This window comes from Struthio camelus, chromosome 5, assembly GCF_040807025.1.
Source record: "Struthio camelus isolate bStrCam1 chromosome 5, bStrCam1.hap1, whole genome shotgun sequence".
NCBI classification, from domain to species: domain Eukaryota; kingdom Metazoa; phylum Chordata; class Aves; order Struthioniformes; family Struthionidae; genus Struthio; species Struthio camelus.
The window spans coordinates 66,911,147-66,926,049 of record NC_090946.1 but is presented as its reverse complement, the minus strand read 5'-3'; positions in this window follow the sequence as shown (position 1 = coordinate 66,926,049).

The following is a 14,903-nucleotide window of genomic DNA, read 5'->3' as shown; positions in this document are numbered from 1 at the left end:
GGAGATCACTAGCACCATTTGAAGTTGTACCTTACTCCAAGGCAGCTGCCTCAGGCAAGTATCCTATGGTTCCTGAATTAAGAGATAGAAGTGTTCTCTAGCCCCATGAACTTCTTTCCTTTTGCACTTAGGCTCACTACCCATGCAAGTGCACTTCACTGCAGTGCTTTACTGTTACCTGTGCCCCCACCACACTTACACTTGCCGACCTGCCACTGCAGAAACACCACAGTAGTCCAAAAACAGAGAGAGAGAGCCCAAGGGACAAAGTCAGTAGTAGCCTCCTTCTGAAGAAACAGTTGGTTAAGACCCAGAACCCCCTTATTTTCCTTAGTGTTTTAATCGTGGAGCATCTCCACAAACTAGCATCAGCTGTGAGCGAGAAGATGATAAACATAGTGGGTGCAATTTAGGAATTGGACCTCTTGTCATGCTTATGCCTAAGGGAGGATCCCAGCTTCTCCTGCACCGTCAGGAAAGTCTGAGTGCTTACCCATAAGCATTCAAATGTATGCATAGCATGCATAAATCAGGCTGGGTGAGTCAGGCAATCAGCCAGCTAATTGCAGGAAGAGTGCTCAGCTGAACATAAACCTGACCATCTGAAAGCTCTCACACCATCGTCTTAGCATAGTTCCATTTACCAGCCTGTGGCATGTGTGCACCCAGGTTCCCAGATCATGCATTTCTCATGCCACTAAAATAACTGATTGCACTGATATCAGCCTATTATTACTGAAGCGTCTTAGGCAATGGAGTTGTGCCAGAAACCTCTAGATGATAGTTTGCACTATTCTAATTTTTACCAAGCCTATTACACTACCAAAGGCTTACATTATTAACTGTCTCAGCAGGGGCTGTGCAAAATCTGGCTGTTCCAGGGGAAAGTTTTCTTGAACAGATTCCATAATGCTTATTTAGGGAGGTACAGTGCGTGACTTTTCACTAGATTAACTTTTTGATGCCTAAAAGACCATAAAACAGATTCCTTGCTCTGCACCCTCTCATTAACTTTATTTTCTCCTCAAACACTGATCTTACTGCTTTTAAAGGAACGTCAGTAATAATGCAAGAAACACTACACTCGCAGAAACACGGCCACATGAATGCAATATAGTCCTCCTGGGTACACCACAAACTCTGCTATATTTTGTTTCTGAAGCGTGTGGAGTCACATTAGATGTCTGATATGGAGGTTTGTTTACAGAGTTGTTTTGCTCTGGTGTGGCTGACAGTGTTCACTGTATCGTCCCCTTCAAAGGCCTTCCCACCAGCTCAGATAGTGACTGTGTTGTGAGAATTCCTCTTCTAGCTCAAAATATAGAGAAAGGAGGTAAATTTGAATCAAGTGCAGATCTCCAGTCGAGGGCTTGTCCACAGATCCTTGACCAGTTCAGTGCAGCACCAGAAAGCAGGAAAGTGGCTCAAGCTGAGGCCTTTGAACAGAGGATTTGTAATCATGTGTTGGCAGCTCAGATCTCATCTGCTAAATACCACCTCACTCCCTCTCACTCCACCTTCTCCATAGATATCGCCCAAAAGAAAATGGTCCTACTTCTTGATGTTGGTGGTGCTGGAGAAGAGGGATCTGAGTGGTATAAAATTAGCGCTGCAAGTTTGGAGAATGAAGCTCAGGCCCTTTTCTGTGCAGGTGACTGACAGAGGTGGATAGGGAATCAGGGGTGAGAGGGAGGGTGGGGGAAAAAGACCGGTCTGGAGCTGCTGTGTGGCAGGAGGGCACCTTTGGAAGCAGAAACAGTTCTGTGACCCCAGTCCCTGCCTGCAATGTGGCCACACTTGGATACCTGAAAGAGACTCCAAAAATTATTAAGCTGCTCAGGGAAACAAGCTCTTCTCTTGGAGAGAACTGTGAATGAACAAGAAATTAGGTCCTCCCTAAAAATGCTACTTCAGGTTTTCACAAGGCTTTCTGGGGAAATCCTGAAGCCTAGCGACTTCAGAAGATCTAGATGAGTTTGAGCCATTCATTTGCTTCTTCCAAGTGCCTGTTAGTAATCATAACAGATAACAGTCACTTGAGAGAGGTAACGAAGGATATCCCTGCCCAGTGTCGATGACCTGCCACTCTGAACAACTTGCTGAAAGCAGCTTCTTTCAGTTCTGAAACCATTGTGGCCCACAACCCTTGGGTTTCAGAGATAAGAAAAAATGTGCTATGCTTGGCCTTTCACTACACTGTCTGTGCTACTAGAGTGAGATTTACCCAGTTGCTTTCAGTGCAAAGGATCCAGCACCAGAGCCTGCCCACCACTTCCCTGGTCTACCTCTCTGCCTCTGGATGGAGTAACAGATGCTGCAGCTACGGACAGATAGCAGCTGCAGCCAGTGCCCACACTCTGAGTAAGCCTCAGAGAAGCATAGGCCATGCTGCTGTGTATAACACAGCACACAGTCTCTGTCCTTCATGGTTAGCTTTAGGCATAGGCAAAGCAGAAAACTGCAGGATGGCTGTTTGCAGAAAACTGCAGATAGCACCACTAATGGGCATCCACAGTGCTGCTCTCTGTACAGATCCTGCTACATTTCTGGCCACTTAGCACTTTCCTTGGCTATTGGGATGCCAGGTAAGAAATCACCAAAGCTCCAACATGCTTTTACTGCAAGAGCAAGGCAGCACTGCATGAACTGCAGTCTCTTTTGTCCTCCCCTCTCCCTACTGCTTGCAGCTCACAGGCTGCAGGAAGAAATTTAGACACCCCTGTAAATCCATGTGAAATATCTTCACAATAACTTTTGTTCTTTTATGTTTACCTTCTCCTTCTATAGAAAAGTAGTGCAAGTGACAGCAAAGGGAAATGCAGCCTTACAGAGCTGGAACTGTTTTAGCCCCTGAGGGATCACTGTGAAAGCCAGCGATCCTGCTTGGTGGAGCACCTCGGTCACACGACACACTGATGCTGAGAGCCATGGTGTTACCCATGCAGCTGAGCTCCATTCATGCCCAGGTTAACTCATGCTAACCCCCTCCATTTCAGCTCTAAAGCTGATCTCATCTCAGCATCGTGTTCTGAACAGAGCGGGTCTCCTGTGAATAGCTGCAAGGGAGCTGGGGGTGCTTGTCTGCCTCAGTCGACCATGCGCAGTCACTATCCCAACCCGCGCAGGCTCCCAGTGCCTGTGCGATTCCCGTTGTTCACATCCGCTTGGGCTCTGCCATTGTGGACCAGTTCAGACATGTAGCAAAGGCTGTCTAATATGGTAACATGTCAGCCACCCAAATCAAGTGAATTTTTTTCAGTATCACAGAGATGGAGCCAGAACAATTTCAGCGCAATTGCTTGGTCTGCATTAAAAGGAGCTGGGATCTTAAACAAAGCATTATATTTCAGTTCTAAAGACATAATGCATCATCAAAAGAAAACATGTGCTTTAGATGCTGAGGTTCTTCATTTCATGGGCTATCTGCAGTCCCTTATTTGTTTTGTTTCACTTCTACTTTACTGGAAACTTCCCTCCTTGTCCCCATTCAGAATCACAGCTTACAGATCCTACTCATCTGGTTTTGCAGATGTGGGTTGAATTTATTGAGCGTATAACTGCACATTTCACCTTGCTTGATCACCCTCTTCTGCATGTGCTACCTGAGTCCAAAAGACTCAAGACCTCCTCTGACTGACTGAGAAGATGATTGATGTCCACCCCAGGCCTGCTACCACCTGCTCTCTCACAGTCATAAATATTGGTCTCCTCAAAGTCACCTGAAAGAAGCAGAAAAAGCACAAATCAAGCAGATTTTCTGAGAGTAATGATACGAATAATATTTCATGATAAATGATTACCAGAATTTTCCCCTGCATCATTACTGCCATCTGTTCTTTGCATTCCCACAGCATTTAGGAGATTCAGTCACCACAAGCAGGAATGGCATAGCTGCTTCAGCTGCAGCTTACATGTGTATGCGTGGGATAACAGCCTTTCGCCTTGGAAGCAGGCTGATGCACGTCTCTGATCCTCCAAACTCTTCCCTAATCCCCCATGAGTCTCATCCACAGAACAAACCAAACACCGTACCAGAGCAGTGCTAACAACCGGTTTCAAATTCACCATCTGAATGAAAAACATTGTCAGAAAATCACTTTTCATTTTCTCAGTAAAAGAGCCAAAAGGTTCTACAATCTATCAGCGTGTTTCGTCTGAACCCAGCTGAAAGGTTGTGTGTTACTGGGGGTCAGGGAAGTGTTATGAGGGTCAGACAAAATTAAAAGTGAAACTTCCATTTACACTGTTTGAGTTCAAAAATGTCAAAACTAGATGTTTTAACTTTTTCATTTAAAAACTATTTGGGGAGAAACTGCTAGGTAGGTTCAGCACAAATTTCAGGAACTGCCTTGGGCAACCCAGAACATGTTTTGATGAATAGAAGTTTTGACAAGACAATTTCACTTCGTCAGAAACCCTTCTCTTTTTACTATGCAGCTGACCTCTCTCTAAATGGAAGGTCCCTGAGCGTTTGTGAAAAACAATAGGAAACAGCATCTACATTATTTGTTCTTCCTCAGGAGGGATTATCCATGTCTGGTCTGGTTAATATTTATGATATAATCTCCGTTTATGGCCCTGTTCAACAGTAGAAGGAATATAAAGAGCAGAGTAGACCCAAAGAGCACTGCTGGTCTGAGCTTCTGCCCGTAGACTTGGAAACAGTTGGCTAGAGCAGGAATAAATGTCTCCTACAAATGAGCAGGTTTATAAACAACTACAGAGCACCAGCTCTTCTATCAAGTGAAAATCTTCAGGGTCTCAAAGTAATCACTGGTAGCAAAGTCCAGATGTTCCTCCATAACTTGCAATCTCCAGTCACCTCCATGGCCAACCTCACCCAAACAGCTGGATGCCCTTACTCATTTTAAAATGAGTCAGGGGAAATTCTGAGATTTTTCAAAGAAAGGTAGCAAGTTAAAAGCCATGAGGCAGAACAAAACAATGCAAGTCTTTTCAGTATAAGAAAAAAAGGCTAACTGGGAAGGCAGGCATGAGAACAAGGTGCTTTTACTGGATAAGACATATTTCACACTGTTCCTCTTCACCTGCAGTCCTGAAGTAACTCTTGAGTAGTAATATTAGTGCACACTGGACACTCTTCAGCCAGATTTGTGCTGGCTGTATCTTTGTATGCCCAGGTTACTAGTGGAAATGGTCAAGACCAACTAGGTTTGTTTGCTATAAATCTGTGAACACTATCTTGTAAACAGTAGCAAACAAAATACAATCAATGGAAGCCAAAATGGAGCTAAATCAATGCTGAAGTTGCATAATGGACTGTTTAGATATTAGGAAATATAGAAGTTAATGAGGTACTAACAACCTGGTCTCAGGTCCCCCTGTGCAGACATTCTGTGTTACTATTTTACTTTTTTTTTTTTTTTGAGAGTCCATCTTGTTCTTACCTTGAAGAAGTGCTGAATATTGCTTCTCTCAAATATATGAATATCCATGACTGGAGATGAGACTGATTTCACAGACAGTGAGGTTTTTTAGCAGCTTATATCCATACAACTTAAAGTCATGGTGGAAAGATAAAAGACATGGGTTGCATAGGAGCTGGTAATTGGGCAGAGCAAGGTACAGATGGCAGGATTGGGGCTGAATAGAAACTTAAGAAGGATTTTTCCCCAGGCACTGGTAGGCACGCAGCCAAAACACAAAAAGCCTTCTCTAGAGGGAGGTGAATTCCTTCCATCCTGCAATGGGACCAGAGCAAAACAGGAGAAGCAATGTCACAGTGGTAACAAAACAGCTAGCTCTCCTGCGCCTCCTAAGGACAAGTGCATGCTTGGAGGGGCAGTTTGCCCTTAGACAGCTCTGGAGTTCTGCAACTAGTTCATACAAAGGGGGTGGAAGGAAGAGGAGGCTGTGTCATGCTAGCCCTTCTCTCACACACACACACACACACACGCACACGCGCGCACACACACACACACAGACATATTGATGACACTGAAAACAGTTACGATAATCATCTCACTATCTTCCTCTTCCCTCAATACAGCCAAACTTCCCTACCCTTGCAAGGGTCTTGAAAAGAGTCCTAAAAAATTTTAGCTCATCAAGTCCCACTTTGAATCTCATTGTGCGTAATATTTTCTGTGAACAATTATTCCTTAGCTGGAAGAAGATGAGCTGCGCTCAGCAAAAGGTCTACTGAGGCCAAAGCCTCTTTAAAGGTAGTTGGTTGCAATGGACTTGAAGAACGCTTAAAACCAAATTTAATACAAGTAAAGAAGGTATTTTGCTTAACCCACAATATGATTTATGTTAATTTTTGATGAGATAATGCTTTTTCAAAAAGCAAGTGACACTAAAACTCTATTGCATCTGTGCTACTCTGGCTTCATGTGATAGTTCACAGCTATTGTCGTCTTTGCCCAATAACTCCAGTGAGGATGAAGATCACAAAGATACAGGCCATGTAAATCAAAAAAGAACATTTTCTGAAACATTTTCTTCTCCCCATCAGCATTTCCACCACTTTTGCACTGTTAGCATTGGATAAGAGGTCTACCAAGCTAAGCTAAACACTGAAAGGTTTCGCCCTTAACCTGTCAGAGAGTTGAGGAGGAGATAGGCAAAAGCTTGTGTCATCTCATTAAGATGTTAAATCATTCAGATAATGTCCACGTAAAATTAAATATGGGAAATGCTATGTTCACACATAAGTGGCTGCAGCTGCTGCAGGTGTTTTTAACTGTTGTCAAAAACATTTATGAAGCGAAGCTTTCTCTAGTGACCTTTAGCACTCCACCAAGACTGAGAAGCAGGTCAACAGCTACAAAAAGCACATGAGAAAATCACTGACAAAGTCAAAGGTCTGGATCCCACAGACATAGTAATGCTTTTTGTCAACAATATTTTCCTCAATGGTAAGAAATACAATGCCTAAATAGTAGGTATAGACCTGCCAGATCTCAGTTCACTCATTCAGCCCACCACTCCTGAGCCCTCAGGCTCATTTTAACATTAAAAGTCTTCACATTTGTCTAAAGATACTTGAAGCAGGATAGTTTTTCCCAGTAGATAATATCTGAATTTCTAATGGCTCATCACCTATTTCAATGCAACTATAGTGCAAACGGTATAGTAATTAACTTGTAAAGATGGAATTATGCTGTTTAAAAAATGTTGAGAAATTCATTGAAGAACTATTAAAGAGTGCGTGGACATTTCACTGTAAGATATTTGCACAAGAAGACCTAGCAGGGGCTTACTACAGGGGACTTCCCAAGAGAATTCATAACACATGGTCATCATGAAGATTTTAGAATTGCGTTGCATACATCCAATAAAATTATATTTTTAAATAGTATACATATATTGTATGTAGTATATAAAATGTACAGTAGTTACAAATATTCCTGTTGGTACTTCTGGCAAGGAGAATTTAGAACAAATACAAGGATAGTGGCAAAATATTGTTTTAACGTAATAAGAGAAGATCATTCTGAATGGTAGCTGCTTCATTTTTTTAGAACGCCCCTATTTTCAGATAGTCTAGAAAACTTGTCACAAAGAAGAAGCCCCATCAGGAAAATAGCATTCACACTTGTGTAACCCTCTGCAGGAAAAAAATAATTTCACAATGCGTAATCCTTCAGCTTCTTCTCTCTCAGTGGATATTTTACATGAGCATAAAACACTGAATTATGCAACATAGTTTACTCTTCTCTTGACCGGAGGACTAAGCAATAAAGCAAACAAAACCACTCAGGAGCGTGAGATGACTTTAGGGTATGAATAGCAGGCTCTGGGGACATCAGTGTTTCAGTTGTGCTTCAGCACCTTGGAAGCGCACCTCCCAGCACCCTCACCATGTTTTGTGAGCACGCCTTGGAGTGCAGGAACCAGGCTGTTCTGAGCTGGACTGGGCAACGCCTTCAGGAGCTGCTCATGTGCCAGCTCCCTGCCACCATGCTAATACATCTAGTGGAGACACCAGGCCTTCAACATCAACGCTTTTGCTGCCCAGTCATTAAATAGCTGCAGATATAATGCTATGCTTATTAAAGAAAAAGGATAAAATAAGACTAATTTATCTGAAAAAACAGTTTTAAAAACCTGTGTACACTCTTGCTGAACGCTGTAGATCATCCAGATCATCCATTTCCCAGATATGTCCATTTTTTCATTTGTTACGTGTGTCCTGAGGGAAGTCATGTGCACAAGGAATAGAATAAGTATTAATATTCAGTCATTGATCTCGGTTACTTATGTTTTCAGTAAGTGTTTGTGTTGAATCTTTTTCACACTAATTTTCACTGAAACTTATTCACACCTCTTTCAGACTGAACCTTGCTATTTTTTCCCCATTCTCTCTGACACATATTTCTGTATTTTCTGTGGGTTTAATACAGAACACTCAGTATATTTTAAATTTGAAGCTGATGGTAGGATATAAATAACTGTTATTGTACAGAATCTCTAGAGCAGATGGGTGATTATGTAGTGTATGTAAGTTGATACTGGTTTGAGCATGTTGTAAACATGAAGATGTGAAATAAAACCTGTGCCAAAATCTTCATTCAGTTGCCCTAATTATCCACACAAGTTGCAAATACTGCCATCCGTCTCCTTAACAATGCAAACGGTAACTTTTAGTGGTCATGAATAAAGACTTTGTGTAATACTTGCATATATATATATATATATATATGTATATATATGTATGTAAAGTACTGTATAATACTTTGAACATACAGTCACTTAAACACTTTAATCTTTATTGTAGGTTTTCTTTTCCTGAACAGTGGTAAATGTTCATATATTCCAAGACTATATACTTTGCAGGGGCCTGCATGGACATGCTCAGGACAATGAATGGGATCAAAGTATTCACCAAAGCCCCGTGATTTGTTGAGGATTACTAGGAAGTGAAACTGTGATTCCAAGCAGGTGTGCAACGCCTGGGTGTGCCTACATGCACGACATGCTTGAGGAAGGGCCTGCCTATGTATGAGACATTTCACCAGCCCTAATCCAGGCTTAGAAGCAATTCTTTCTTATTTTCATGGGAAAAAAAAAGTTAATAAGGCATCATTTCTAGCTAAGGACCTTCATATGCAGAGATAATGGTGACTTTTTGCTTTCTGCCTGGGCTGATGTCAGTACCAGCCTGGCTTCCACTGCTAACCCCAAGCTGAGCCGAACAAGGCAATTCTGGCTCTGCTGGTCCCTCGCAATCAACAGCGCCATCTCATGGGTCACTTGTATTAGGTCAAGGTTAGACACTTTGCCAGCCAATAAAAGTCATTTATTTAATTTTGGTTTTTTCAATTACAGACAAGAGTGGACAGCTATGCCTAAGGGAAAGGCCTGCCAGTCTGCTTGGACCTCTGAAGGAGTAACTCCAGCATGCACGGGACAGGCAGCAGCTGAGATTGCTCTCCTGCTCCACAGACCCAGGGTGTCTATCGGAAGACAAATTTTCCCAGCATTTGACCCATGTTGCTGCTGTTATCTACTACTAATCTAGAGAAGGAAACCTTTCTTGTGCCTTGTGACTCACATCAGGATAGTGAAGAATAAAAGCTGCCTCCAGCTCCCTCTGAAGGAGAGATAGGATCGTAAGAGGATGGGAAAAATTCAGTGAAGTTTAGGGGAAACCATGCTGGCGCGCAAGTGAGGAGCCAGTACTGTGGTTGCCACACCAGCCTGAAGACTGCTTCTTAGCAGATACTTATTCTGTCATAAACTTTCACTGAAATTTTTATTTGGAGATTAACCTTGCCATGCTCTGGTTTTCCCTCTGTTGCTTTAGAATGACCGTATTTCATATGGGTCTCGTGTGCGCTGAAACAAACTGCATGCTGGGATACCCAGTGATGGATATTTCCCAAGGTTCCAATTTTTCACTGTTCACATATTAGGATCTCAGCTGAGCTAGATTTCCAGCTGAATACCAGGAAAAGATAGTTTTATATAAAGGAAGCAGAACTTGTAGGCTTTCATTCTTTCTCTTCCCTCCTTCCTGAAGAAAAAGGCTTCTTCAACTCCAGATATCTACAAGTTAATATAAATACTGACTTTATGTAAGCACTCACTTGGGTTACAAAATATTGGAATAGTTTGTTGTTCTCTTTTAAACAACTGGCGGTGTGCCTTGTAGGGCAGACCTCTTCTGCTGTAATTCTCAGTACAGCTTTGCCGAAAGCATGAGAGATGGATTTAGCCTCGAATTCTCAAGTCCAGCTGTTGGGATTTTCTATCTTAAAAAAAAAACACAATGACTACAACAGCTTCTGCAGTTCGCTACACTCTTTCTGCAATAGTACTGGGAGGAAGTTTGCTGCATGGAGACTGCAAGATCAGCCCTATGTGCTCCATGAAAGCCATTCACAATGTGTCTTTTCAGGGTAAATTCTCTTATAAACAGTTCAGATCTACAAGTACTTCTTCATAAACTTACACGTCTCATAACTGAGAGGTAACAATTACTTCTCATTATTTCACTGCAAAATGTTCCTAAGCTTGTGCTTGGTGAGAGGGCTATTGCTGCAGGAGATCTGCACACGCACACAGGACCAGAATCAGCTTCCCCTTCAATGCAGTTGATCATCCTCTTCCTCCCACTGCCTGTTAATAGGCCTACCAATAGCATTCTCATTCTGCAAAAAACAATAAATCCCTTGGCAAAGTACATAGTTGGCAATTCATATTGTTTGTCTTTGATGTACTGATTCCAGAGGGACTGTCAAGCATGTTCATCAAGAGAAGATGGCTATAAGGTGTATTTTCATAATGGTGGTTTTGTTACTAATTAAAAGCCTTTAACTATTAAATAGTTGGAGGAGTTAACTCTGCCAGCATTGACTATCATGTTCTGCAAAATCAAGCATAACTTCATCTCTATCCTTGCATATAATCTGTAGTCAAGCGGTAGCTTGGAGGAGTGGAAGGGGAGTACCCTCACACATATCTCCTCTGACAACTTTTCTTTGCTCCTCACCCCTGGACTGTAGCTCTTCTGAGATCCTCAGATCCCTGCAGGCCCCTGGAAAGGGACAGATGAGGCTTTGTGGAAAACAAGCCAAGATGAAAAAAAAAAAGAATAATATTTTTTCAGAGCATTGGAAAAGGATAAGAAGCATCTTTGTTTAATAAAAAGAGAAAAGAAGAATTAGGGAATTACAGGCCACTCAGCCCAACTTAAGTTATTAGAAAAATGCTGGAAATATTAATAAGAATAAAAATCATGGTAAGCATCTAGAAAACAACAAGATGATAAATGACAAGAAAAAAACAAGATGACAAAACCAAAATGGTTTTGTCAAAAACAAACCACATCAAATCAACCTAATCCTCTCCTATGACAGAGCAACAAGCCTTGTCATTAGGAAGTAGTTGAGCTAAAATACAGCTTAGCTAAGCAATGGCTAGATTATATTTAGTTTTAGTAAGGCTTTATTGTCTTACATGACATATGTTTAAATCGGGTACAGGAATATGCACTGTAAGATTGATGTGAGATTGGAAACCATATTCAAAGTTTGTAATGGATTGCTATTAACCAGAAATTGGGTTTCTTCAGAACGGTGTTCTACGTCTGGGATAATCCAATATTTTCATTACTGTTGGTATAAAGCCATCTGGTGTGACCCCACAAACGGCTGTGGTAGGAGCAAGAGGCCAAGTGCAGCACAGGGGCAGGACGAGGCAGCTGGGTACAGGGAATGGGGGGACCTCGGGTTTGGCCACTGGAGAAATGCAATGTCAAAGCCATCTGAGCAGACCTTCCCTGTCTCTCCCCCAAAGGCACAGCACAACCACCTTAATCCTGACATTCCCTAACTGCTGGAGTTTGCAACTAACATGTCCGGCAGAGGAGTCTGATGCGCAATAGTTAGTCCTCACCCCCCCCTGCATGTCCTCCCCTGAGGCACTGACTCCAGCTCTCCCACTTCCCCGCTTCCTGACCCCTGGACAAATGCATGATTGAGGGCAAATAACATTATGTATTGCTATTGCAGCACGGCACGGAGGCCCAGCCAGTCTTTACCATCATGCAATAAAAAAAAATTCCCAATAGGAAACAGAATGTTGTATCCACTCAAGAGACCCAAATTTTATCATTGGCAGTACCCAGTACTATTTGTTTCTGGGGCATCTGAGAACATAATAATCAGGATAGATGATGGATGTGATAAAAAATGAGATTCTGAGGGAAGAAAAGACAAGGCAAACACTGGAACAATCAGTCTAATACACAGGAGACAATAGGAAGACTTATGGGGTTTAAACTCAAGCCAAAGAATAAGCTAGTTTTCTATATCTATAAGATGTTAAACTCCAAATTCCTAGTCATTGAAAGAGACCTAAAGGCATCTTGGCAGAGGTGAGGTGCATTTTAAGGAGGGACCTGAAAGAGGGAGTGTTTCTACTGAGCATGTGCAGGCCATAAAACCTGACACCCTCTGAGCAGCTTACAGGGTTTAAATCTCCTATCTAACGTCTTACAGAGGGGGGCAAGAAGCAGAAAGAAATTTTAAGCTTGCAGAAGCCTATGGCTTTTCTTTGCTCAAAGAACTTGTCACGATCATAATAAAGATATAACTGTGAGTATGTTCAGACCACATCATTTAAGAGTACAGAAGTAACAGATTCACTGAATCTTCCTCTTCCCTGTGGTTCTCAGGAGGGGATAACTGCAAACAGACACAGAGAGGAATGAAATTTGTCTAGAAGATGGAGAACCGTCAACATTTATTCTCAGACCCAGTCACATATATTGTTTATTCACGGCACAAGAAAGCAGAACATAAATCTATTCAAATAATTTTAAAACGTAAATGCACAAAACAAAATAACACGCATTGAGCGTTTTCCAAACTCTGTTCTTATGTGCTAAAGGATATTGTCAACAATCATTTGAAGATGCTTTATCTGTCCCCAGGCCAGCCACAGAAGAAACGGTGTGTTGAGCCACCTGCAGTAACGCTTCTTGCACAACTCTGAGGAGGCAAATACAGGTAATAGCAATATAGGATCTTCTCAAATGCTTGAAGGCCCAACTAAGGGCACATCTTGAAAACTGGCTGCCTTAATGGAGATCTCTAAAAGGCAAAGACAGGATCAAGGGTTTTTTAGGCAGCAACTTACTCCTAATTTTGAAATAGCTCATTCAAGTTCACCTATTCCAAAGCTAACGATTTTCCACTCTCCTTTCCTGCCTAGACTTTTAGAAAGCACATCATCATCAGGTCTTAGTATAGGTCTAGAGATATCCAGACAGCTATATGGATCTGCACTCAAGTGCAGATTAGTGCTTAGTGCTACAATTAGTGCTGCAAACTTTCGAGGTCTCTGAGGAGAAAAGCACAGCCTTATGCAATGCTGCAAAAGCTGGGACCAGGCGGTATTACACAGCGGTGCATGACGCCTGCCTCGGCTGTGGCTTGAGCCAGTAGCACAGCAGATGGTCGAACAGATTTGTTTGTTCCTTGTATGTGTATCGTCTGCTGTGTTCTGGTAAAGGCTATGTCTGGGCAGCAGGGAGGGAGGCTGTCTATTTACCTTGTGCTGGCTTCCTGGCTTCGGGGCTCTCCAAAGGACAAGGGAGACGACACCTCCCCAGAGGGGCTGAGTGTTTCACGAAAAAGCTTCTGGAGCCGGGCAGGGAGGAGCAGAAAGAGGTCTCTACAGGGTAAGGAGCAGATCTGCAGAGTGGAGAGAGGGACTTCCGTGACCGTGGTCTCACTGTCATTTTAATTACAACCATAGAATAATCTAGGCTGCAAGGCACCTCTGGAGGTCATCCAACCCCACCACCTGCTCAGAGCAGCACCAGCTTAGAAACTAGATCAGGCTGCTCAGTGCCTTGTCCAGTCAGGCTTTGAATGTCTCCAAGGACAGAGATTTCACAGCTTCATGGGGCAACATGCCCTAGTGTTTGACCACCCTCACTGTGAACATGATTTTCCTTATATCTAATTTGAATTTCCCTTGCTGCAGCTTGTGTCCCCTGCCTCACATACTATTGTTGTGCATCTCTGGTTCCATCATTGGCTATCTCACCTAGCCCACTAATTGGCTAAAGACAGCAGTTATATCCTCCCCCTTTGCCTTCTCTTCTGCAGACTGAACAATACCAGCCTGTTCGCATGCATCTTGTGCTCTAGCCCCCAGACCATCCTGGTAACCCTTCGCTGGACTCAATCCAGTGTGTCAATGTCTTTCTTGTACTGGGAAGCCCAAAACCGGAAATAGCAGTTCAGATGCAGTCTCAAAAGTGCCAGATAGAGAGGAAATATCACTTCATTCAACCCGTTGGCTATGCTCTTGCTAATGAAGCCTTGCATGTGGTTAGCCTAATGAAATTTGAGTACGAACTCTTCCCAAAAGCAGCCATCAAGCTCCTACCATGCTCCTAGCTATGTCTTCTCCCTTCCTTCTTTATGCGAGTACTAGCACTTGGCAGCACATGGAGATCCGTGTGAGTAATCTGGTGGAAAAGTAGTCTTTTTTACCCTTGAAGGCGGGGGGGGGGGGAGCTAGATGCGCTATAGTTGGTGCAGGAGAGATGGCAGGAACACAGGATGACAAGACACCTCTGGCAGTAGCAGCCTCCACTTAGTCAGGTTAAAGCAAGACCAGTGCCTGAAAAGAGGAGGAAACAGACTCAAAGCCAAATTTCAGAAGTGATGGAAAGTAAGATAGAAAGTCTCCTAGGGATCCAGAAGGGATTTACTGCATCACAAGAAGCCACTGAGTGTTGCTGAGGAAACAGACATGTTAGAGAGAAAGCAAGTGGAGAGGAGAGACTCAGTGCAGTCACACAGAGGGCAGGGGAGTGCTGCATGTGCGTCGCCTTGGTCAGGACTGGAATTAAAGTCTGAGCGACAGACTTTTCCTTAGAGTGCCGAGGGTATTTACTGCACTGGGCTGGCAGGAGC